Genomic DNA, 25,709 nt, shown 5'->3' with positions numbered 1-25,709 from the left:
ATACTGTCCCTTAGGTAAATAATACTGCAACATTGATATGGAAGGACATAGTACAGTTGTGTAGAATCTTACCATAACAGTAGATGTCCTTCTGTTCACTGTTGCAGCGTTTGCTCCCTCCCACTGTTATTAGCTCTTACCCTGTAGTTTTCTAGCCCTTCTGGCCAAGGGTTTTTTTGTCTTCTTCCTTATTCTTATGGAAGCATCTGCTTGTCCCTAAGGGCATTCTGTTTCTCCTGGGGCTTTTTCATTAAGATGTCAGTGGCCATTTCAAGAAAATTAAATTAAGAAAATGCTTCCAGTTCTGGAATGGAAGCATCCAATCAGCAAAAGTAAATGGAGATCCATTATTCTCAGTTAAATAAATGCAGCTGTGATCCCTGAGCTACATATCCATCTCTTCTCTGTGAGTAGCTTTGCATTACAGAAATCATTGCATAGCCAGTGTGGAGAAAGGAATCCTCTACTTCCTGGTACATGCGGAGTTATCTGTCAGGGAAAGAAATGGCCATTATACTATGGGAATATTTAGTAAAGATAAGAAATATCTTTTAAATGACTGGTGCATAATACTAATAATCACATCTTGACTACATGTGATACAGTATTGACCCATTTTCTTCTGAATTTTACCCTCTCAGGCTTTCCATGTGGGTAGACAACACCAGTCATGAGTAAATACTGCCTCACCCATAAGTCTGTTGATTATTATATAACACAACCATTTCAGGATTCTCTTACATTCAATAAGCATTTTGTTGTTGCTCAGGGATGCTACAAATATATTATCAGCAAGTCTTGTTTGCCTGAGTGTTGATTACGCCAGCAGCTGTTGTGGAAAGCAAAACCAAGAGTTTTTAGTCAGTAGGTAAAACTGTAAGGAGAGACGGCCAAAACCAGTAAAGAAATATTTGCAATTACAATAGTTAATGTCATTGTGCTCAACTAATGTGTTTACAGAAAGGGGTATTAATCATGGAAACAATGACTCGTTACATTGATGATCTTTATTGTTTTTTGAACAGAAAACCATGTTTGTGATGGCAGATCTCTTCTAGCAGTAGGAGCATTAAGAGAATATGATTATAGATCAAAATGAACTAAAGTGCTTATTTTGTGAAGTGGTCTACAAGCAGAATAGTTCTTCTTATTTAGAGTATTATTTGCAAATTACCATTGTCTCATAGGTAGTTAGTAGTAGCAATGTGGTCTCTAAGCATTGTCCTCAACCTCTTATCCTCCGAATCAGGGAGAAATCCAGAAATAATCGGGGACACTTTTTACAACATTAGTACTATTAATATGAGAAGCTAACAGAGTAAGAGAATCTGACTTAACATACATTTTCTGAAGTAAGAAGGCTACAGGCCAGATTCACAAAGGCTTGCACGGAGTCTAAGAGTAGAGTAAGACTCCAGACAGCCAGTATGTTTGCCGAGTGATCCAGGAACAGCCGGCAGGGGTGTGCATGAGAGCTCCTAAAACTACCCTTGCACGGACAGTGTTATGTTATGCAAATTACCTCATTTGCTGCTGAAAGCTATGCAAATTAGGTAAATTTGTGATCCAGGAAACACTAATCTGTCCGAGTAAGAGTAGTGTTATTTACAGAAATGTACTCCGTTGGTAACGGAGTACCGTTCTGCAAATAGCAAAACGGAGCTATGACAGCTCCAAATAAAGGATGCATCCAGTTGAGGAAGCATGCCAATGGCCAAATATAAGGCCATTGGCATTTTTATCTGTTGCAAAATAAAAACATTTTTCTTTCCCCAGATCTCCGATGTTTAATTGTAGCGCAGCACCGCACAAACGTGTGGCGCTCTAAAACCCAGAAAAAATAAAAACCAAAAATAGACATTCTATTAAAAATATTCATCTGCCATGCAGGTGAATGGCAAGCTGAAGACAACATGGCTACTGAGTAGTGGTTGCTAAGGGGGGAAGCTCAGTCTGAGAGATGCAACCAAGTATTAATAGGCAATCCTATGCAAATGAGGATAAGGATAGTGAATTCCAATTTTCCCTGCCATGTAAACCATGTCCCTTGAGTGTAAAAGTAGGATTAGGGGAGTAACAGAGTAAAAAATAGGTGACAGCATGAGGGGGTATTTATCAAAGAGTGTAAGCTTATTGGAGCAGAGTGGCATGTGTTTGCTGTAACTTACTCAGAACTGGAAGAGGCGTGTCTACAGTTGTCTTAACTGAAACCCAGAAACCGAAGGTGTACGCCGTGGATATCACTAAAGTTTCTTGCAAAGATGCTTACACTGTGTGCGTGCCTGTAAACCCGTCTAAGCCTGTGTGCGCCCGTGTAAGCCTGTGTAAGGCTGTCTAAGCCTGTGTGCGTGCATGTGCACCCGCCTAAGCCTGTGTAAGCCTGTGTGCATGCTTGTACACTCATGTGCGCATGTTTGCTCTTGTTTGCGTGTCACTGCCCCCTGTGGAAACAGAAAGGGAAAAGGAAGGAAAAGAAGTAGTAGGAAGTTAACCAAGGAGAACTAGCAGACCTGCCAGGTGAAATCTATCAGAATCAGCCACTTACACAGGCAGTACACTAGCCCAGCCCAGCCCTTCACTTAAACCTCTGCAAACAACATTCCCCCATGTTTTTCTCAGAAACACTGCAACACTGCAGTCTACAAAGAGAAGTGAAAACTTAAAAAGCTTAACTGAGAAAAAAATGTTAGGGGCTGCCATTGCTATTATAAGGCAACATGTGCAAGATGCTGAGGGTGGTGCCATTGCGAATGCTGCTGAGCAACCCACAGTGAGGAGATGGAGAAGAGTGTACAGACCCAGGGTAACCTACCAGGGGCTACATGACCCGGAGATAGTGGAGCGCTATAGAGTGGACAGAGACCTCCTGCAGCAAATTGTTGAGCTGTGCAGGCCACGCCTCACACACAGAACCAACAGAGGGGAACCCATCCCAGTGGAAATCAAGGTATATGTTGGTCTAAGAATACTAGCAACAGGTACCTTCCAGAGACCAACTGGTGATATGATGAGGATTTCACAGGCATCAGCATCCAGGGTACTGCACCAGTTCCTGAATGCCATGTCAGCACATGTCGATGATCATGTATATTTCCCCATTTCCCATGAGGTATTGGCCAGCAATATGCATCTCTTCCAGCAAATAGCGGAATACCCTGAGGTAGTGGGTGCAGTTGACTGCACGCACATACACATCAAAGCACCAGCCGGTGAGTGGGGTAGGGCCTACATCAACCGTAAGGGCTTCCCCTCCATCAACTGCCAGGTCGCGTGCGATGCCCAGGGCATAATACTGAATGTGTGTGCTGGCTGCCCTGGAAGCTACCACGATTCCCATATCTGGCATCTGATGCAGCTGTACCAACATTTGCCAATGGGGACACCCCTGACGGTCATCTAGTGGGGGATGCTGGATACGCACAGGAGCCGTGGCTGATGACACCCATCAGAAATGCACACACACCTGAACAAGAACTCCATAATGAGGCACATGCACAAACACAAAATGTAATCTAGCATGTGTTTGGGATGCTCAAGTCATGGTTCCAGTGCCTGGACACATCTAGTGGAGCCTTGCATTACTCACCAACTACATGTACCCAAATTGTCATGGTATGTGCCATGCAACACAATATGATCCTGCGAAAACAGCTGCAGCAGAACAGCATGGGGCAGGGCCAAACAGCCCCCCCCACCATTGCCAAGGCCTGCACAGGCACAGCGTGACTCGGAGGAGGAACAACCTGAGCCTGCCCCAGTAGGCAGAAGGAGGCGTGCCCAGTATGCCTTGGCTTTGGCAAAGAGGCAACGCATAGCACATACACTGGCTCAGTAGGAACCCTGGAAATTATACCTCTCTCTGACTTGCACATAAAATAAAAGGGATGCCTAACTTGACACTACCTGTTTCCAAACATGTATAGGGAGTGTAATATGTGCATCCGACATAAGCAGCCCTGCAGCACCACTAGAGGAATGATTGCCATGTTTTAAGCAATATAAAGCAGTGCTAAACAGCTTTTACCAATATTTAGTATATGTAAACAAAATTGCCCGTGCTAACTAGCGCAACCTCAGGCAACATTGAGCAATGTTGGGCAAGGTCGGGCAAAGTTGAGCAAAGTCAGGTAAGCATGCTCATATTAGCTTTACTGTCTCTTAAGCATTCTGGTCTTCCCAGCATGAAAATAAAAAGCAGTGACAGGGCTCAAACCCAGGATATTATGCACTATAGTCACAGTACTGAACCACTAAGCCATGATTGCATTTCAGTGGCACAGACACAGCAGGACAATTGTACACTAATGCAAACACAAAGAAATGCTGTAACATGGCCCTAAAGAGGCATATGGGTAACCTTCCCCACAGGCCTATGCAGACAGAGAACATCAGGGCAGGCGGTGTGATGTGGTTTGTGTAGGCTATGAAGTCGCAATCTAATATACGTGACATTGGACGCTAAGATGTGTAGTACAGTAGTATCCCTCAAGCCAGTACGATAGGCAACAGTACAGACTGAAATGGTGTACCGTACATAGCAGTGCAGGCATAACAAATGTGTATAAGTGTCAGGTGAACCCCTTATCCTATGTACACCCACAGTAACAATCAGATGTGCCCCTGAGTAGAAATGTACAAAGAGTAGCTGTCCCCCCTGTATGTAGAAATGTTGATAAGTCTATGCAAAGTGTCTCATGGAAGCCCTGCAGGCACAGCATGATCTCTGTTGATCTATGACACAAAGGTGAGCCCTGCTGTAAAAATACAGCTTGGTTTTCCATACACATATAGTATAAATGTCTATACCGGGCGTGCTCACACACTCCAACAAATGTAGTGGATTTCATTCAGCATCACACTGAAAGGTTATACTGGGCATGCTCACACACTTAAATAAACAAAGCAAATGTCAGGCAACAACATACTGAAAGGTCATACTGGGCATGCTCACACACTTATGCTAAATACGGAGGTGATAATAAGGGATCTATGGACAAATGTGGATAGTCATCTCTACTTCCAGAAGCACATTCACAAAGTTATCAGAAAATCATGCTGTGTGTTCACACAAACTGCCAAGGTCTGTGCATGTAGGTCAAAGAAGGTTCCCACTAGTCATCAGTCATCAGAGAGTACCACAACACACTTGCGATGAATTTGATTAGGCACGTTCAGCAGCCAGAAAGACCACTGAAGTACCCTAACAAGAGGATTACTGGCCTCAAACAGTTACCCCATGCAACAAGACTGAATGTAACCCAATCTGTACTCTGTTGCATACTGTCTACTCAGGAGATCTCTGCCCAACAGACAGGTGCATGTCATGGCTACACTCAGATCTGTTCTGAGTTACAGCTCAATGGCACTAAATATACAGACCCAACTGATATTGCCAACATCCTGGCAGATAGGATCAGTGTTAACTTTACCCCCCTCTCACCCATGAAAGAGCACATCTCTATAAATGAAGACTGCAAAGTTGCTGTCATGACGGCTGCACAGGTAAGAAACACTCTCCAAAGCCAGTGTCACAGCAGCCATGTGACCAGATAACTTCCCAGGCTGTGTTCTACACAAACCACAGAATGAACAGGCACCACACTGACATATCATGTGCAGTCATAGCCTCACCTCATGCTTTGTGCCTGCTGAATGGTGCACAGTGATGGTTATCCCTCTACACAAGGGTGGAGACACCACGGACCCCAGGAACTAGCGCCCCATTAGCCTGATGAGCCCATTCTTCAAGGCCATGGAATGTATCATCATACAACTTATAAAAAATTACATTGGTAATCCCCAAACCCTGGACCACAACCATGCTGGGTTTGTAAAATGCAGAACATGTCCCCTAAACCTGATAGATGACATTGAAGCAGTCACCAGAACCGTAGACTAGGGTAAGGTGGTTCGCATAGCCTATGTAGATCCTGCCACGGCTTACAACACCACCCCACACTGTGGAAATACAGATAAACCCACTAAACTAGGTATAAATTCCTATGTCACAAGATGGGTTGCCAACAGGCTTACTGACAGAACACACACTGTGAAAGTAGCAGACTCCAAGTATGACTTTGGACCAGTGACGAGTGCAGTACCACAGGGGCCAGTCCTGTGTCTTGTCCTGTTTAGTATCTACTTCCCTGAAGTGAACTTTAACATGGAAGGTCTGTGGCTACTGAAGTTCCCAGAGGACTGCAAACTAGGAGCCATAATTGCAAACACTAAAGATGTGGGCATCCTACAAAAGTGCCTCACTGAGACAGATGGCTGTTGTCAAAGCCATGGGCTCTAGCTCAATGCCAAAAGGTGCATTGTCATCCCCTTTGTTAAAAATTCTGTAGCCAAGAACTACAACATAGGCGGTAGTGTACTTAACACTGAAAGTGTGACAAGAGATCTTGGGTCACAGGTGGACAGTGGACACAACTGTGATAATCACATCCCCACAGTAGTCAGGAAACCCTCCTATGTGGAACACCTCATCACAAAATGTGTCTCATGCAGAATAGAAGAAGACATTGTTCCCCTCTACTCATCACTCACTAGAACTATAATAAGAGTACAATGCCTCTTTTGCTATGTACCTCACAAGACAACTACAACAACTGGAAAGCCTGCAGCAATACCTCACAAAGAGCATTAGCGGCTTGAAATACATGCCATACACAGACCATCTCAAAATGCTCCATCCGTACTCCCTTGCATATCGCCTACTCAGAGGTGTTCACTGCCTAACATACAAAGCTATGTCAAACACAGAGCTGTTGGACATGCTCCACGTAAAACACTCACAATCCCTCTGACCTTCGGACCCAAAACCACAAGTGAAATACAAAAGGAAGGGGTGTACCCATTTACCTTATGGATACCCACACCTTCAGGTTAGTGGCACAGCATGAGGCCTTGGAGACCATGCAAGTGCAACTAACACTGGGCAAAGCTGCTCATCAGATTGTAGCCTGCTACAGATCACCTACCTTGTCTCAGGAACCTCACTCAGTATTCCTGAAAACAGTGGAAAATATAAAGATCCTATCAAACACCATTATATGAGGAGATTACAACTACCCAAACATTGAGTGGGAGAATTACTGGTGTACAACGTCCTTTGCCCAATGTTTCCTAGAGTTTAAAAACTCTAACACCCTGGATCAGCTGGTCACCACTCCCACTAGAGGTGACAACATACTGGACATGATCATCACCAACATGGGGTACCAGTGTTCCACAACAGAGATAAACCCCTCACTGGTAATATCAGATCATAAAGTAATCACATTGGACATCCACATCCCACCCCCCCTCCCAATCAATGAAACCACTGTGAAGACATTTTCAAAAGCAAACTGCACACTTCCCAAGACCAAAGTGGAACGTTCCAAAGCCCTCTTGCTGTAGGAAAATGGTATACAATCTGCCGAATCATTTACAAGTGCATCCTATGAGCATCTACAGGGATGCATGGATCGGGACATCACAAATAAAACCAAGATGCACTCCTCCAAAAATAAGAAAACAATATGGTGGTCATTGCCCATAAATAAGCTAGACAACAGAAGGAGGAAACTAGCACATGATAGAGCCAACTTCACTAAAGGAAAGGCATCACTGATCATTATTAGGAAGTAACAATAATCGCTCATAAAATAATTCAAGGACAGTTTCTAAAGACAAATTGCCAAAGAATGTAAGAATAACAACTACAAAGCCTTCAGCTATACCAAACATGTAGGTGTCAACTTCCAAATATGCTGTCAGCTACTGACAAATGGCAAGAAATACACTGAACCAGCTTTCATTGCCCACATCCTGGGGGACAAGTTCAGTGTAAGCTTCCCTCCATCACCCCCAAAAGGGCCTGTGTCCATCACAGAAGGATGCAGACCCACATACTTCATGGACATGCAGGTAAAGACAGCCCTCTCCAAGCTAAGAACACAGCATCAGTGGGACTGGATGGTGTCCCAGGCTACGTCTTACACTAGGCCCAAAATGAACTACACCCTCACCTATATTTACTGTCCAGACTCAGTCGTACCACAGGCTCTGTACCCAAAGAATGGCATACACTAACAGTCATCCAGCTCCACAAAGGGGGGTGCCACAACAGAATCTGGAAACCATTGCCCTATATGTCTACTCAGCCTGGTCTACAAAGCTATTGAGCAAATTGGAACCCATAAACAGAGACATTGAGGACCTCCAGACACTGGACTCTACATAACCTTGCCTTGTTAAAGGCAGATCCTGCCTCCTAAACATAGTTGACTTATTTCAAACAGTTACCATTGACATAGATGGAGGTGAAAGTAGTCCACACAGCCCATCTGGACCTCACTAAGGACTTTCTACACCATTCCCCACTCTGTCATCATGGACAAGCTTACCAGCTTGGACATTAACAGCTATGTCACAGGATGGGTGGCCAAGTGGATCACAGATCAAACACACGTGTTCAGAGTTGTGGGTGCCATGTCTGACTCTAAGCCAGTCACAAATGGCATCCCACAGGTCTTGGTCCTGGGACCCCACCTGTTCAGTAGACACTGCTCAGAGGTACAGGCAAGCATGGGAGGAGTGTGGCTGAACAGGTTTGCAGATGACTGCTAACTGTGGTCCATAATCGACTCTGTGGCTGACACACACATCCTCCAGAAGGGGCTTACAGAGACAGATACCTGCTGTCAAAACAATGCCCTCAAGCAGAATGCCAAGGAATGCATAGTCCTCCCTTTTGGCTAAAACAAAGTGCAAACAAATTACCACATAGGTGGTACTCCAGTGTGTACGGAGAAAGTCATTAAGGCCCTGGGGACACAGGTAGATAGTAAACTCTCCTTTGATGATCACATGGCCAAAGTGTTTAGACATTCCTTCTATGTAGCCCACCTAATGTAATAACCCACTTTGTCTAGTCTGATGATGTCACCATCCTACAAATATACCTGTGGAAAGTAGAACTCGCAGTAATGTGTATAGCGCGTTGTGTAAATGCGTACACCTGTAGTATCATAAACCAGTTAGGTAGGGGTTTGAATCCTGCACTTGACGTGTGTGTGTGTGTGTCTGTGTCTGTGTCTGTGTGTGATTTCCTTGGAAAGGAGCAACCTTTTTGGAGAGTAGTGAAACACCTTAAAAGTGGTATACTAATCTTTGTTCAAGTTTGATGATGTCACCATCCTACAAATATACCTGTGGAAAAGAGAACTCACAGTAATATGTATAGCGCTTCTTGTTAATGCGTGCCCCTCTAGTATCATGAAGTAGTTAGGTAGTGGCTTGAATCCTGCACTTGACAAGTGTGTGTGTGTCTGTGTGTGATCTCCTTGGAGAGGAACAACCTTTTTGGAGAGTACTCAAACACCTTAAAAGTGGTATACTAATCTTTGTCAAGTCTGATGATGTCACCATCCTACAAATATACCTGTGAAAATGAGAACTCACAGTAATGTGTATAGCGAGTCATGTAAATGCGTACTCCTGTAGTATCATAAATCAGTTAGGTGTTTGAATCCTGCACTTGACAAGTGTGTGTGTGTGTGTGTGTGTGTGTGTGTGTGTGTGTGTGTGTGAGAGAGATCTCCTTGGAGAGGAGCAACCCTTTTGGAGAGTAGTAAAACACCTTAAAAGTGGTATACTAATCTTGGTCAAGTCTGATGATGTCACCATCCTACAAATATACCTGTGGAAAAGAGAACTCACAGTAATGTGTATAGCATGTCGTGTTAATGCATACTCTTCTAGTGCCATGAAGTAGTTAGGTAGGGGTTTGAATCCTGCACTTGGTGATGAGAAATGAGGAAGCTGGCATAATGGTTAAGGTGTTTACCTTACAAACACAAGGTGCAGGGTTTGATTCTCACATTGGGCAATTGGCTAGGCTTAAAGTGGCCCACAAGGGTAGTTAGCCTAGTACTAATCTATGAATCTATGAGTGTGTGTGCATGTGCTCTATGTGCTTAACACTGTTGGTCAATGTGTTGTGGGTTTTGCTTTTACTACTGTATGACATATCAGTATGACAACAGTATGTGCATTGCACATGTTAGGTAGCTGTGTGGCAAATACATATACGTACATGTGACCTCAATTATTGCATGTGTGTGAACCCTGCTTTCTCCAAGAACACATCTGTCATATTTGCCAGAGTGTGCTGCTGCTTTCCAGACCTTCAGTCACATCTGTATGCTTGTGACAAGGCCAGCCACTGTAGTGATCCCTGGTCTAGGTCATCCGTGTCACACACACTCATTACGGTTTCTATTGAATTGTGTGAGTGAGGGTTTATGGCCGAGGTATATGTCAGACCTGTTCAAACGCAGCAAAGTCTGTCAGTGATGGCTGTTCATTATAGGTGTACAACAACCTTTGTGGATATGCATACAGACCCCTTATTGCTTATGTGATCCACCGAGGGATTTCAAAATACCTTTGGAAATGTGATTATCAAAGGAGAGATGACGTAACACTTGGTTGCATGTACACATCGGTACCTGTTCTTCATGTTGGTGGCTACTACCTATGTGGTATTGTGGGAATACTATGTTCCGTAAAGGTGGATGACTATGCTTTGGTTGGCCTATAGCTTTACAACATGGGTTTGACAACAGGTATCTGTCTGTATGATACCCTTGTGGAGGATGTGTGTGTCATCTGGAGAATGCATTATAGGCCACAGTATGCATTACCAGATGTGGACGGACATATCCCTACTGTGATTGCTTGTACCTAAGAGAGCTATATGCCAAACAGGAGTGGTCTCAGTAATGGGTGCAGGTGAATGCCACTGGTTACTGGCATAGTATAGAGCCTGAAGGATCCAAATGTTACTGTGTATCCTACATCTGTGTGGCAGTTGTCAAGACATCATCTAACGATTGGTTATGGTCAGGCTGTTGAAGTTATGTATACTACCAGAATGCAAAACAATGACAGATAGTAACAGTATCAACCACAGCACAGTGTCAAGCCATGTCATACACACATGTGTAGTCAAGTTCGGAAATGTGTGTAGTACAATGCATACTGGCCACCAATAGAAACTGTGGAGTGTTACTGTGTAGTACAGGGCATGTCACCCTGCCCATGTGTCCACTATGCACGTACATGCAGACAGTGCACCTCCACCATCTTTATAAATGTACACCTGCAAATCTGTGCTACACACATCCCACACATACTGTCCACTCTCTAACACATGCTGCCAATACTACACACATTAGCCAAGTGGCACGTGGGCGGACAATACACTATTGGAACTAACCCTGGTATAAATAATACTACATTGACAATCATAGCTTTAATGCATCATGCCTGCTCAGCTACACCTTCAAGCATATCATTACACTCTACTGCTGACAACATGCTAACATTGCTATACTGCTATGAAGTCACCCTGTGCATCAGGACCATGGTAGCCTGTTCCTGCATCAATGTTACAGATGACAGGAGGTGGCACAGGTTTCATCATATGCACAGGGTGTGTTGTTGGTTTGCCAGAGGCCTACAGTGAGCCATACAATCGACGTGTGTGTTTGTGTGTGTGTGTGAGGGAGGGCCAAGAGTACTGCTATGGGCCAATGTTGATGTAATGTGTGCGGGTATGTGTTAGCCCTAGGTGTCTGGTTTTGTGTGTCTGCATGCACACAGTTCCACCATGTGGCTGCCATATACGGGTATTTGTGGGACAGCCACAGACTGTACCTGCCAGGCTTTACAGATCACCATCTCTGGCCACTGATACGGTACATGTGCCTGGCAGGTGTGCTACTGACACTATCAGGTACTAAGCCAGACTGGGTGCTATCCCCAGAGGTAGATGGATGTACACTGGACCCAGGTCCCTGCTGGGACTGTCCAGAGCCATGTGCACGTGGTCTTCTAGGACATTCTATGGACAGCCCACCCCCAACATTGCTGGGGCTGGTACTGGCACTACAGGAGCGGCTGTGACTTGAGAGACGTCCGCGGCGACTGCCAGCTGCTGATGTTGCTGGCATACGTCCACTTTGATGTCTCAGCCGTCCCGCACTGTCCTGACACATGGACATGACATTGCGGAGGACATCTAATGTCTCACCCCAACGTCTATCAGTGACCTCAGTGTAATTACGGATGGCACCTGCTAGGTCACGGATACTGTCAATTACGGCAGTGTTATGTACCCTCTGTGCCCTTAGTCCCTGTCTGGTGTACCGTTCCATATGTGCCTGTGCCTCCATGACAGCCTGGAGCATGCGTGAGGTTGTAAGACCTGTGGCACGTCTGCCGGTGGTATGATGAGCAGCAGTGCTCCGAGAACCCCTGGACATCTGCCTATGTGGTACCCTTCCAGACATCTGGGTATAGCTGCTGTGTTGGGATGCATGTGCCATAGATACCACACTGTCCTGGCCAATGCCGACTGTATGCTGTCCCTCAGCTAAGGGCATTGGTGCTAGATGTATTGGCAGTATGACTGTGTGCATGGATGGGGTGGACATTTGTGTACTGTCGATTGGTGGCCCAACGACAGACCCTGGCAAACATGCCTGTGCCTCAACACACCTATCATCATTATCACTATTTTGCTCAGTGACATCAGTTTCCCTGCTGCAGTGAACCAGCCCAAACTCAGCACCTGTGAGAGGAAGACAGGAAATGCACTTTACGACCTGTACATGATGTCGGCACACATGCACACATGAACACATGCACACAAATACAGTCCTCACTAAAACAGACACACACGCACACACACACACCACCAGCAATCCAGAACATACTCAATAATGGGTGATGGTGGGGTACAGTATCACAAGCCAAACAGTTATATCACATGTGTCAGCATGCAGGACGTGTGTTGCTCAACAGCATGCAGTGCGAGTGTAGACAACCCTTGCTAATAACAGTATACATGGCTTTGATGCATGTGTGTTGTACAGTGATTGGCCTCACCCTGGAACGTAATATGTACATGGACACAACATTGCTGCACAAGTATTAAAAGCTCTGCAATGTCCTGTGCACCATCACTCACAGATATACATACCATGGCTGGATGTGTATCTGTGTGTCACATAGATATCAATTTCTGATTAGAGCGTCTGTGTCTTTAGCAGATAATTGTAGACGCAGGTTTAGCACATGCATGCTATGTATACACACAGGATGAGTGGTGCATGTATACCTGATGGAATACCATTGCTCAACATAGCCATTGTACAGTGGTTATGATGAGTGTAGGACATATTGTGGACATGCCAGTGCCAGCCATGACATGGCATGCTACAACACAACTGCAACATTAAACATCACACATACACAATGTGTGTCATGTGACCTATACACTCAATAGCATTACAAGACATGTGTGTGTCACTTTGTACAAATGGTGATTGCTATGCATGTTGTGTATAGGTGCATATGTTTGCACACACACAACATTGAGGTGCATACCAATTAATGCTATGTATAGTACTGTGGTCACTGTAACTGGATGGGGTGTAGTACCATGAGCCATCATCATGCAACATCATGTGGTCACTCAAGACTACTAATGTTTGCCAGACCAGCACATAGCATGCTGTACCTGAACTGCAGTACCATGGCTACATTCACCATTTCACAGCCAGTTGTTACATGGGTTTGTAAGGTGCCCAATAGGGGGCATTGCCTAGCATGAATATGTTGTGTTGGAGTGTTGCACAGCCACATGAGAGGCCTCTACCCCACAGGTATATTATGTGTGCTGTGTGGATGACATTTGGGATACTGGAGTGTGATCTTACAGTGGGTGCCTGAATACGCCATGTGTAGCATGTTAACGTGTACCGAGTATGACACAGTTGTGTATGTTGTGTGCATGTGTATCAACTCTGCTTATCCAATGTCCACTACAGTGTTGCCACAATTGTGTGGGATGCTCTGTGTATTGCATGTGTTTGAGGCAGCTACTCACGTTACTGAGATGTGCATAGTCTCACAGCAAACATGCACAGCATGCATTATTCGCAGTTGTGTGACGTGTACATGGCCTGCACCTCACCTATGACATGCACATTTAATTAGCAATATTAAATGTAGAACACACTCACCAGCATGGGTCTGCTGCCTTGCTGTCACACCAGAGGGACCTACAAGGATATGAGACAGTTTGTCAGTGGCAACAACTGTGGCATTGCTACTGTGTGTTTGCAATCTTACAGTAGTACAACGGTTGACAGTCACAGGCCTGCAGATTATATTCCTAATTATTAGTATTGCACAACACTAGGCACCACATCTTCTAACTACACAGTACACATCTCACATAAGCATGATCTACCAATAGAGGTAACAGTAGTCTACAGCTATGCCATGTTACCTGCACGTTCCGTGTCAACTTGCTGGTTGGCTCCGGCCTCCATGATGATACATGTTAGTTGTTGTTGTTGGCCAGGAGCCACCTTGCTCATGAGCAGCTCCTCCACTCTGGTGAGGGGGGGATAGATGGCTACCCCACCACCTGTGGCAAGCTGTTGTCTATGGATATCAGACACACCCTGCTGGACATGTCTAATTAAATCACTGCAGTGATGGTGTACCTGCTCATATGTCCAGTTATGCATGCCTATGTCATTTACCCTATGGACAAGATCTTGCCACAGTGCAGTCTGCTCATGCTGGTGCTGGCTGGTTCTTGAGAACAGCAGGGTGTAGTGCTGAACCAAGCTGGTTGTAATCTGTTCCTCCTCTGCTGGGCTATATGAGGGTTTACGATGGTGGGCCATGACCCTGGAAGACAATGAAACAATATGTGTGAGCAAGTCATGTGGCACACTTAACATTCTAAAGTACAGATATCAATTAACTGCCATATATAGCAACCTATTGGCTGTCAGAGGATACACACTTTCAATACCACATATCAGTGCTCAACCCACAACTGCCTGACAGTGCCTGGTACACACTATATATCAAACCATGTTTTGCACAGCAACAAAGATAAACCAGTATGTAAGACTATACAACAGTACATGGCACACTGTATGCGACACAATGTACCAACTAGCCACAGGAGGTATATATCAAGCTAATGCATAAAGAAACATGTAAGCCATTGCAATTATTGTAAAGTCCAGTTACAGTATTACCACTATACCACACTAGTCGTTGATGGCAAACCCCTGCCTAATATATGTGCACATTCGTTAATATAGGTGGCATACTGCTGTACTAGACTATACATGTTGCTAGATACGCACTTATATCCTGTAACACACATATGACCGAGGCCATGGTACAGGCATACCCACACACACATCAGACATACATACCAGACACAAAGGTATGGCAATCCAGATGACCTTTACCTGTGTACCATACAGTACTGTGTGTCAGTATTTACAAAACCTTATGCCTGAGGTATGTAATCTGTGAAGACTACGGGGAACACACAAAACAGTGGTTCCAGGAAATGTGGACATACACCATACTGTGCTGTTTAGGCATACAGCTTCAGGTAGCACTACAGTTCATACAGGAGTTGGATTCACCAGCAGTAACACTCAATAAGCACACATGTACTGCTGTAGCCTACAATGGGACACCCCAGTCGACACCAAGGGACTACGTCAGACCGTATGGCATACTGATTTTTCTGCCTAGCAATAGCACACACATCTTTTGCTGGGATCACAGCTAGGACACATAATACCATGACAGAAACAGTTTCCCACTTAGCTATCACACATATACAGAACTCTGACACATTCACCAACACATTCACCATCACACTCAGTCAACCTCACATAGCAATTATTGCAACAAGTACATGTGGGTGTGTATCGGTTCATAGGTAGGTAATAGGCTATTGGCCATAGGGCCTATAGATGTCTAGCCATACGCTACCCTGGCCTTTGACACACAGGTAATTTCATTTCATGTGGCCCTGTCAAGCAGAGCCACAAAGGTGATTCCCGGGGTGTATTTCCTATCTCACATACAATCATCAGGATTATTTATGACGACTGCTAATTAGGAGGTTTGTTTGCTATTGATAGGTGGTTTGTTCCAGAGTATGGGATGTCTTTGAGATAGGAATCTATCTCTCCAGCATGTGCTGTTTATTCAGGTGACAAGGTTTAGGTCCCTAGAGCATGTAGCTCATAGGGGTTGTGATCTGTTTACGTGGAGCATGTCCATCAGCTCTGGGTTTGACATAGCTTTGTAAGTTAGGCAGAGGTCACCTCTGGGTAGGCGGTTTGCGACACAGTCTAGCTGTGGTTTTGTGAGACGGTCTGCATAGGGCATCTGTATGAGGCCGGTATTGCTCTTTGTGAGGTATGTCTGTGTCCTTTCCAGTTGCTGTAGATGTCTTGTGAGGTACATAACACATGGGGCATTGTACTCTATAATGGGTTTTATGTGTGCTGAGTAGAGGGAAACACTGACCTATATTTCCCTGGATGACACACTTCTTGTGATGATGTTTGCCACGTAGACAGATTACATGACTAGTGTGGCACTGTGATTATTAAAGGGGAGACTACTCTCCACCTGTGTCCCATGGTCTCTTATCACACCTTCGGTGTTAAGTAGACTACCATCTATGTGGTAGTTAATGGGTACAGAGTTTTTGCAAGAAGGGATGCCAATGCAGTGTCAACATTGAGCTTGAGTCCATGGCTTTGTCACCAGGCATCTGTTGCAGTAAGTATGACCCTGTCTCTCTCTCTCTCTCTCTATATATATATATATATATATATATATATATATATATATATATATATATATATATATATATATATACAGACACATGCATATAAACATCCATTGGTGTACATATAGATATACATATAGGCACATATACAGTCCACCTTTCATGGTGGGGATATCAATTATGCAAAGGTTGTGAGGTATAGAGTTATGTCATAATATTGCACAGTGTTGTGCAGAATGCATTGAAGTTGTTCTCAGCCCATGTAGCTTTAGCAGGCCTCAATGGCTGCAACACTGCAAACCTGACGAATCATACCCACAGCGTTTAACCACCACATGTCATATACCAGCACTGTATGCTGTCTTGTTTGCCACACACTACAACCTACATAGAAATATGCACATAACCTTCAACAACATATATATGTCCACCTTTCACAAACAGTTGCAGTATGTCCCTTGCTGTATGCACATGTACAGATGCTGATATATCTGACACAGACAGATCTCTCCATATGTGTGTGCCATACACACACAAGGACCACACTGTTGTAAGTCCGTGTACCTCACGGCTGACCTGTTGGGCCTTGCTGCAACATGAACAGGTGTCACATGTGAGCACACGGTAATATTAGAGGGTGTATATATAGCTGCAAATGCTAGATTAACATACTAGCCTGGTACAGCTGTTGACAATGCTAAGCTACACGTTAATATGACTATCATGCATTTGTTACTCTGTCACATCCATGTTTATATAACTGAATGGGCTACTCCCCCAAACAGACATTGTACACACTACTGTACAGAACACAGATAACATGGATCAGATGTTTGACATTTAATGCTGAACTAAATATGTCACAGTCATATCCCACTGCACACAGCTACACACTGATTTCTCCATGGCAGTAGTTATGCAGGGCATCTGTGCATAGATACGTACTGCTGCCACATATGGATGATTCAAACTATGTAGAGTACTCTTCAAAAACATCTACTACATGCCAGTAAATACGTATCTGTTACATACATAGGTTCATAGGTGTGTACTAGGCTAATGGCCCTGGAGCCTTTACAAGCCTAGCCCATAGGATTATCCTGACATCGTGCCACCTGACCTTAGTTCCTAGTGCCTCTGTCGACTAGAGCCACTGTAGTGATCCCCTTGTCCCATGGTTCATGCTCAGTGCTAAAAGTGAACAGCTATAAAATAAAACTACTTCTGTAGAACTGCGCCAGTAAGGAGAATAACAACATTCCAGGCACAGAAAAACACAGTCACAGAAAAATAAACCAGTGCCTGAATATGCATGTCTGTTTCTTTCTTCTCAGAAAACTGTTCGGATAGGTTAACCATTGCTATTGCCTAATTATTTCTTAATTCACTCTGTATCATGTTGCATGTTTCTATAGTACTGTTGATGTTAAGTTGTCAATCTCGCCTTCATTCTTGCTGGATGGGGTTCGGAGCCGATCCTCGGCTCCGACTCGGCACTAGCTTTAGCTCGAGAACTCCTTTTACCAGCTCGAGGCAACCCTATATCCCATGATGCAAGGCGGAACTACCCCAGATCTCGTTTGCCGCTTAGCGAAAGAGGTCTCCTTTGCCAGCTGAGGTAAGTTTTTCTTGTTAAATAAGAAAAAAGTTAGTTAGGGGTTTAATTTCCCTTCAGTGTCAGATTAGCCTGTTTTTAGTACAGCCCACCCTATTCCCTTCCTTTTTTAAACTTTTATTATAGTTTTTTCAGTGAAAGTTTTAGTCAGGCCTAGTTCCCCAAGTTATTCCCTTCCTGTGTGTCTGTGTAGGGATTAAGTTGTGTGTTTGTGGGGACTGTGTGTGTATATCCTGTTAGGATGTCTAAGGAAGGCAAGGTCTCAGGCTTCAAGAAGTGTGACCAGTGCTGTCAGAAAATGTCCCTGACAGGCGGTCACACTTCTTGTGTGTACCTGGGGCCTTTGCACCTGCAGGACTCCTGTGCGTTGTGTCATGCCTTTAGCCAGCGAGTCCTGCAGGAAAGGAGGAACAAACTGATCCTCCGAGGTTTGTTGAAACCTGAAGGTTCTCCTCCTAAGCAAGGGGCAGGAAAACCTCTTAAGCCACGAAGGCTCAGGCTACAGTGTCTAAGCCTCCTTGGTGGCTCCGGCTCCGTCGGGCCGATATCGCTCGGCTGGAACCGATGCTTCTTCTGCCAGAGTAGTGGGTTGGTGCGGCGGCTCCGATACCCTGACTACTGTTGCCTTGTCGGCTCCGGCTGGAGCCGACACTTTATCAACATCGGGCGAGATCCTCGGCTCCATCTGGGGTTCAAGGGACTTCGGCTCCGATGGCTTCGCCCGCAAGAGATCGGTCCCCTTGATACTAAGTATCCACTCGGCTCGGGGTCTCCTCTTTGTCGGGCGGAGCCATCGGAGCCGATCTTGAGATCTTCCAGGCTGTCTGACCACGATTTGGAGAGGGTGGTAAGCAGGCTGTTGAAGTCTCAGGCACTGGCCCAAATGCTCCATAGCCCGTCTCAACAGACTTGCTACAGCCCCAATTCTTGAGATTCCTCCTCCGACTCCACACCAGAGTTGGGCGAGCTTCTTGGGACAGCGACTGTTTGATGCGAGCCGATACATCCTTCGGCTCCGTCATCCTCGGCTCGATCTCCTCCTTGAGACTTTCCTTGGAGGGATCCGTCGTCGGGTTTCCACTGTCGGCTCGAGGGGCTAGTGGCATCGGACCCTTGTCCGACCCGCTCTCCCTCTCGGAGCTTGGCTTGTAAGCTCGGCGCCGACATCTGCCTCGAGCCTTCTCTCTCCTTGGAGCCGACCATTCCTGTTTCTTGGGCGGGTGTGTTCAGGTCTCCGGGAGAGGAGCCTTTGAGGTGATGAGGAGTGTCCTGGCCTCTGAGCCTGGTCAGCGGTCTATCCCTCTAGCTCCTCCCTCATCAGTGCCTGCAGAAGCCTCTTGCCAGCCTCTTGCTCTCAGGCCCAGGGATCCATCGCCCCAGGTTTCCCCACTGGGAATTTCCTCCTCTTCGAGGTTTCTCCTGACCCTGCAGGTGAACCCCTCGGAAGAGGGCGTAAGAGGAAACACACAGACTCCCTGAGTCTACTACATCTGATACCGACTTAGATGAGTCGGAGGGTTCACGGTCCCCTCTGAGGATGTCTCATTTTCAGACATCCTTGAGCTCCTCAAACAGAGGGAATTGGCCATCCATTGACCCCTCCGAGGATGAGTCGGTATACCTGGAGGCTTTGGATCCCGACCCTCCACCTCCTGGGTGTCTCCGCCTTCGACCCACTCATGCAGGTAGTGGCTCGAAGGCGTGAAGCTCAGATTCTGTGGAACCTGTCCCCAGGAGACCATCCAAATTCATCACGGCCCCTTCGGGCAAACAGTTCCTGTCCAAAGGTGTCTCTGTGGATGCTATGGTGGTGGCGGCCACTAAGAAGGAACTGGCGGATCCTTCAGTACCTGTCCATCCTCCTAATAAGGATTCTAGGACCATGGACAGGTATGGAAAGCGGATGTTTTCTTCAGCGACCTTTGCAATGCGTTAAGCTGAATTACCTTTGTCACTTCACCAGGCTTCAGAGATATTCTCAAGGAACTGGGGAAGTAGTCCAGGATCCTTCAGCTGCTGGGGCTCAGGAAAAGATTGCCTCTCAGCTAGCTATCCTGAATTCGATATCTAACTCCTCCATGCGGCTCATATCTTATGCAGCCGATGGAGCGAGCAGACGCAGGCACAGGTGTTGCTCTTAGGCGCCAAGCCTGGATGCGGCTGTGTAATTTTGCGGACCCCTTTAAGGCGTCCTTCACCAACACCCTTTGACGGTTCGGCTTTGTTGGGACCTCAGGTGAAGGATACTTTGACCAGATGTGAACAAGGCGGTAAAACTCTTTCTGCCGTTGGAGTCAGTTTTCCACTCCTTCTAGACCATATCCCAAGGGTCAGAAGGGGGAAGATGTGGTTCGTAAAGCCCAAGGAGCTACACGGACACGTGGTCAGTTTACCCCTAGAGGCAGAGGGGTAACAATAATAGGCCGCCCTAGAGGCAGGGGGGTCCTCAGAACCAGGGCAACAGGGAGCCTCTTCCTGAGAAGCCCTTCGGCATCCCTGAGGTGTTGCCCGACTGTCCACCCTTGGAGGCAGTCGGGAAGGATTCGCTGTACCCAGTAGCCTGGCAATCCCTATCACAAGAGAAGTGGGTACAGTCGATTATATCCGAGGGTTACAAAATCCCTTGAAGGTTTCCGTACCTCTACAATCCCTTCCAGACATCTCACCCGGTCAAAGGGATTTGGCAAAACAGGAAGTTTAAAACTCCTGGGAAAAGAGCCATCAAACAGTGCCGGCAGACCAAGTAGGATCCGGCTTCTACTCAAGATTCTTTTGGTCCCCAAAGGCGGGAGATTGGAGACCAATACTAGACCTAAGCAGACTAAACAAGTCTGTCAAAAGGCAAGATTCGGATGGTCACGCTGCAATCCATTCTGCCCTTTCTGGGCAAGGACAACTGGATGTGCTCGATAGACCTTCAGGATGCGTACTATCACATAAAGATTCACAGGCGGCTCCAGAAGGTTTCTCCGCTTCGCTGGGAGCCAGTCATTACCAATTCAGAGCACTGCCCTTTGGCCTCACTTCAGCCCCAGAGTATTCACCAAATGCATGGCGGTGGTCACAGCTCACCTGAGGCGTCGAGGATTCCAAGTGTTTCCTTATTTGGACGACTGGCTCCTCTCCGCCACCTCAGGGATCAGCTTCTTGGTCCAGAGATTACACCTTACAGCTTTGCAAGAGTCTAGGAATTTGGTGAATTTCGAAAAATCCTCTCTGCTGCCTTGCCAATCTATCACCTTTATAGGCGCAGAATTAAATACCGTCAAAATGTTAGCCAGACTAACAAATCAAAGGATTCTGGACATCCAGAAATTTGTTCAGCTTCTGTTACAAAGCAACAAGGTCAAAGCCAGGTTTGTCTTGAAGGTTCTAGGCCTAATGGCTGCAGCCATTGTTCTTCTTCCACTAGCTCGCTTCCACATGCGTCTCCTGCAGTGGATGTTGTTCACGCAGTGGTCGTACCACGATCTGCCCATGAGACACGAGATCTTAGTGACACAGTCTTGCAGGGCTCATCTACGATGGTGGGTATCTTCCCCGCTTCTTCAGCAGGGCCGACCATTTGTTCCCCCTCCTCCAGTTGCCACAGTCACCACGGATGCCTCTCTGATCGGGTGGGGGGGGCATTATCAGGGCAGGATGGTCCACGGGGCGGCAACCCATAGAATACCACCTGCACATAAATGTCCTGGAGATGAGAGCAGTGCTTTTAACGTTGCAAGCCCTCGACGACTTTCTTCCCACAGGGACTATTGCAGTACAGACGGACAACATGTCCGTGGTCTGGTACATCAACAAACAGGGCGGAACCAGGTCCTATCCCTTATGTCGAGAAGCTCTCAGACTTTGGCAATGGGCGATCTCTTCTCAGCGGTTTCTGATAGCAGCACATCCCGGCAGGTCCAACCTATTGGCGGACAGGCTAAGCAGATCTATTCTGATGCCTCACGGTGGTCTCTCAATCAGTCTGTAGTGGATCAGATTTTTCTAAAGTGGGGCACCCTTGTTGCGATCTTTTCGCTACCCCTCAAAACAGCAAGTGCCCAGATTACTTCACACTATTTCCTCTTCGGGGCCAACCCTTGAGAGACTCTCTAACCCAGGATTGGCCTCGGGGACTTCTTTATGCTTTTCCTCCCTTTCCATTGATTCCACAAGTCATTCAGAAAGCCACCGTTTTGAGAGCCAAATTGATCCTCATTGCTCCATATTGGCCTCGACAAATTTGGTTTCCGTCTCTACATCGTCACCTTCTGGTGCAGCCCTGGCATCTGGACCCAGTTCGGATCTTTTGATCCACCAGTCGGGTCAGCAGCACCGAGCCATTCATTCTCTCAACCTCACTGCTTGGTTGCTCCACTTCCTTCCTAGCCAGGCTACCAATGATTTCTGACTCAGTCAGAGACATTTTAGTGTCTTCTTTAAAGTCGTCCACTAGAGCGGTTTATGCTAGCAAGTGGCGGCGTTTTCTATTTGGGCAAACGCCAGAAATATTGATCCCTTCACTGCTCCTATACATTCTGTTTTGGATTTCCTGGCGGAGGTTTTTCATTCAGGATCGTCATCATCTACAGTCAAAGTACAAATGGCTGCTATTTCCAAATTTCATGTTGGCTTGCAGGACAATAACATCATGTCTCATAGGTTATGCAAAGCCTTTTTAAGAGGAGTTTTCTCCTAAAACCGCCTGTGAAACATCCTCCTCCGCAATGGGATCTGAACTTAATGTTGGCTTCCCTAATTCTACCTCCTTTCGAACCGTCTGCTACGTGTTCTTTAAAGTTGTTGACATGGAAAACGATATTTTTGCTGGCTGTTACTTCTGCAAGAAGAGTTTCTGAGATTCAGGCCCTCTGTATTCGTTCACCTTATCTGGTGTTTCATAAGGATAGGGTTTCGCTCAGGACTAACCCTTCCTTTCTTCCCAAGGTTGTATCTCAAGCCAATATTAACCAATCTATTGATCTACCAGTTTTCTTTCCTAACTATTCTGACAGAGCTGAACAGAAGCTGCATTTTTTGGATGTTCATCGTCAGCTCAGGTACTACTTACATAGGACTAAACAACTTAGAAAATCAGACCAATTGTTTGTCTCCTATGCAGGAAGCAGGTTGGGTCTTCCAGTATCTAAAGTGACCTTATCTAGATGGTTGACTTCCACCATTTCCTATGTGTACTCTCTAAGGGGCAAACAACTATCTTCTAAGCCAAAAGCTCATTCGACCAGGAGTCTATCCACTTCTGTAGCCTTTCAGGATAGACTTCCCATTGACACTATTTGTGCAGCAGCTACTTGGGCTACGCCTCATACTTTTGTGTCTCATTACAAGTTGGATTTGGCCTCCAGAGATAGGGCCAGTTTTGGTTCCACTGTTCTCAAGAGTCTGTTCCATTGAGCCACCGGGATACAGGTGCTAGGGACGGTCCCATCCAGCAAGAATGAAGGCGAGATTGACAACTTAACATTTAGAAGTTATGTACCTACCATAACGTTCCATGTTAGTTGTCTTCATCTCGCCTTCTTCTTCGTCCCACCTCCTTCCCCCTGGCCTGGACAGATCTTGCAGAGTTCCTATTAGATTGCTTCCTCTGGAGCATTGTTATGAGGACTTCTTTTAGGAACCATGGTTCCTAATTTTATTAGGATAAGTCTTTAGCAGGGTTAGTTAGCTGCCAAACAAGATCTGAGGTAGTTCCGCCTTGCATCATGGGATATAGGGTTGCCTCGAGCTGGTAAAAGGAGTTCTCGAGCTAAAGCTAGTGCCGAGTCGGAGCCGAGGATCGGCTCCGAACCCCATCCAGCAAGAAGAAGGCGAGATGAAGACAACTAACATGGAACGTTATGGTAGGTACATAACTTCTAATTTTAAACTAATAAGAACTGCTTAATAAAGCTGAGGTATGACACCCTTGTGTATTTTAAATTTAAAAACCAGTACAGTCCTTTTTGAGAAGAAATGGAAATTCTTTTCTCCCTTTCTTATGCTCATTTGAGTTTCTAGGTTTTGAAAATGCAGGAAATTTGAACTAAAGTAAAACAAAAAAAATGTTAACATTAGGGATTTCAAAACCTGTGAACACAGAATGTATAACTTGGTGAAATTCATTAGAATACCGTCTTTTCATGAACTTTCAAGCTGTAACATAAGATGATGAGTCAATAACATAAAGTATATCTCTAAACCTCAATGTAAGAAATCTGGATAAAGCCGAAAATAATAGTGATCAAAGGCCCCACAACAGGGACATATTTTAAAAAATTACTTTTACAAACTTGGAAAGATGCTAGAATAATAGGATTTGCATTAGCATGCATTTTCAAGTCTATGAGATGTGAAACTCAAATGTCTGTCATTCTTTAAGGATTTTAATCCTCAATGACTTGCCAAGAAAAATAGAAGTTATGTACTTACCATAACGTTCCATGTGAGTTGTTTATCTCACCTTTATTCTCACTGATGATACCTTTCCTTTGTATGTGTTTGTATTAGTCAATTCCGTGTGTTTTGTAATTTTTTTTTTATATATCGTTTTTTTCAATATATTTTTTATTTTTCAATATATTTTTTATCTTTTTTTTTCAATATATTATTTTTTCAATATATTTTCTTTTATATCTTTTGTTTTTTTTTCTGTTGCTGTTGTCTGTGTGTCTCTCTCTCCGTACCTGCAATGAAATGATTGCATGTGTGGACAGCAAGTACAGCCTGCTTTAATAGGTATCTGCACATGTGCATGTGATGGCCTCTGCACCAATTGTTGGCCACTATTTGGCAATTGCGTGCAGCCTGCTGTGTGGTACTCGCAGTACTCACTGTCATAGCAACCCAGTGCTATAAATTGCTAAGTCAGGTAGGTGTAGCCCTTTCAGCTTCCCAAAGTGGGGACCATGCTTGTTTGCTGTGGACACCGTTGTGTAAGTCAGAAGGTTGGTATACTTCTTGTATCTGATGCTAGGGGTGTAGCCAGTGATTTGAATGTTGTACTCGGACCTGAATGTTGCCGCTTGCAGTACACAGTTGTCAGTGTAGAATTGTACTCACCCCTACAAATGCTAACACAAGATACATGTGCGTATGTAGTTTCTTTTCTACTTATACAATTAGCTGCCATACATACGTAGTTATTGAGATGTTTTCATTTGGCACATGAACTGTTTGTGAACTGCTATATTGTGGATATTAATGTACTCACTTCTGCACAGTTTGTGTTTTTTTTTTGTTGACATTAGCACAGGATGCTCATGAAAACTGGACAGTTCCAGTACTGAGTATGCCTACCTACATCCTTGCTGGACCTTGAACACACAGGTATTTTATACATTTGGGTGGGGATTGTCCTGCTATGACACTGTGTGGGGGTTGTAAAGTGCTGCTGTAACATTATTTACTGCTAAAATGCCT

The 25,709-nt window shown here is 45.3% G+C and overlaps 1 protein-coding gene across 3 annotated transcripts in view; it reads left to right on the top strand.

Moving 5' to 3' along the window:
- The window catches only part of SLC9A7 (solute carrier family 9 member A7), a 3,436,621-nt gene that overhangs the window by 3,328,286 nt on the left and 82,626 nt on the right, over nucleotides 1-25,709 (top strand). The gene's annotated exons all lie outside the window — the stretch shown is intronic.

Source organism: Protopterus annectens, chromosome 5.part0 (assembly GCF_019279795.1).
Source record: "Protopterus annectens isolate FY-2018-M chromosome 5.part0, PAN1.0, whole genome shotgun sequence".
NCBI lineage: Eukaryota > Metazoa > Chordata > Ceratodontiformes > Protopteridae > Protopterus > Protopterus annectens.
The sequence above is the reverse complement of the archived record's forward strand: the minus strand, read 5'-3'. Positions and strand labels throughout refer to the sequence as shown.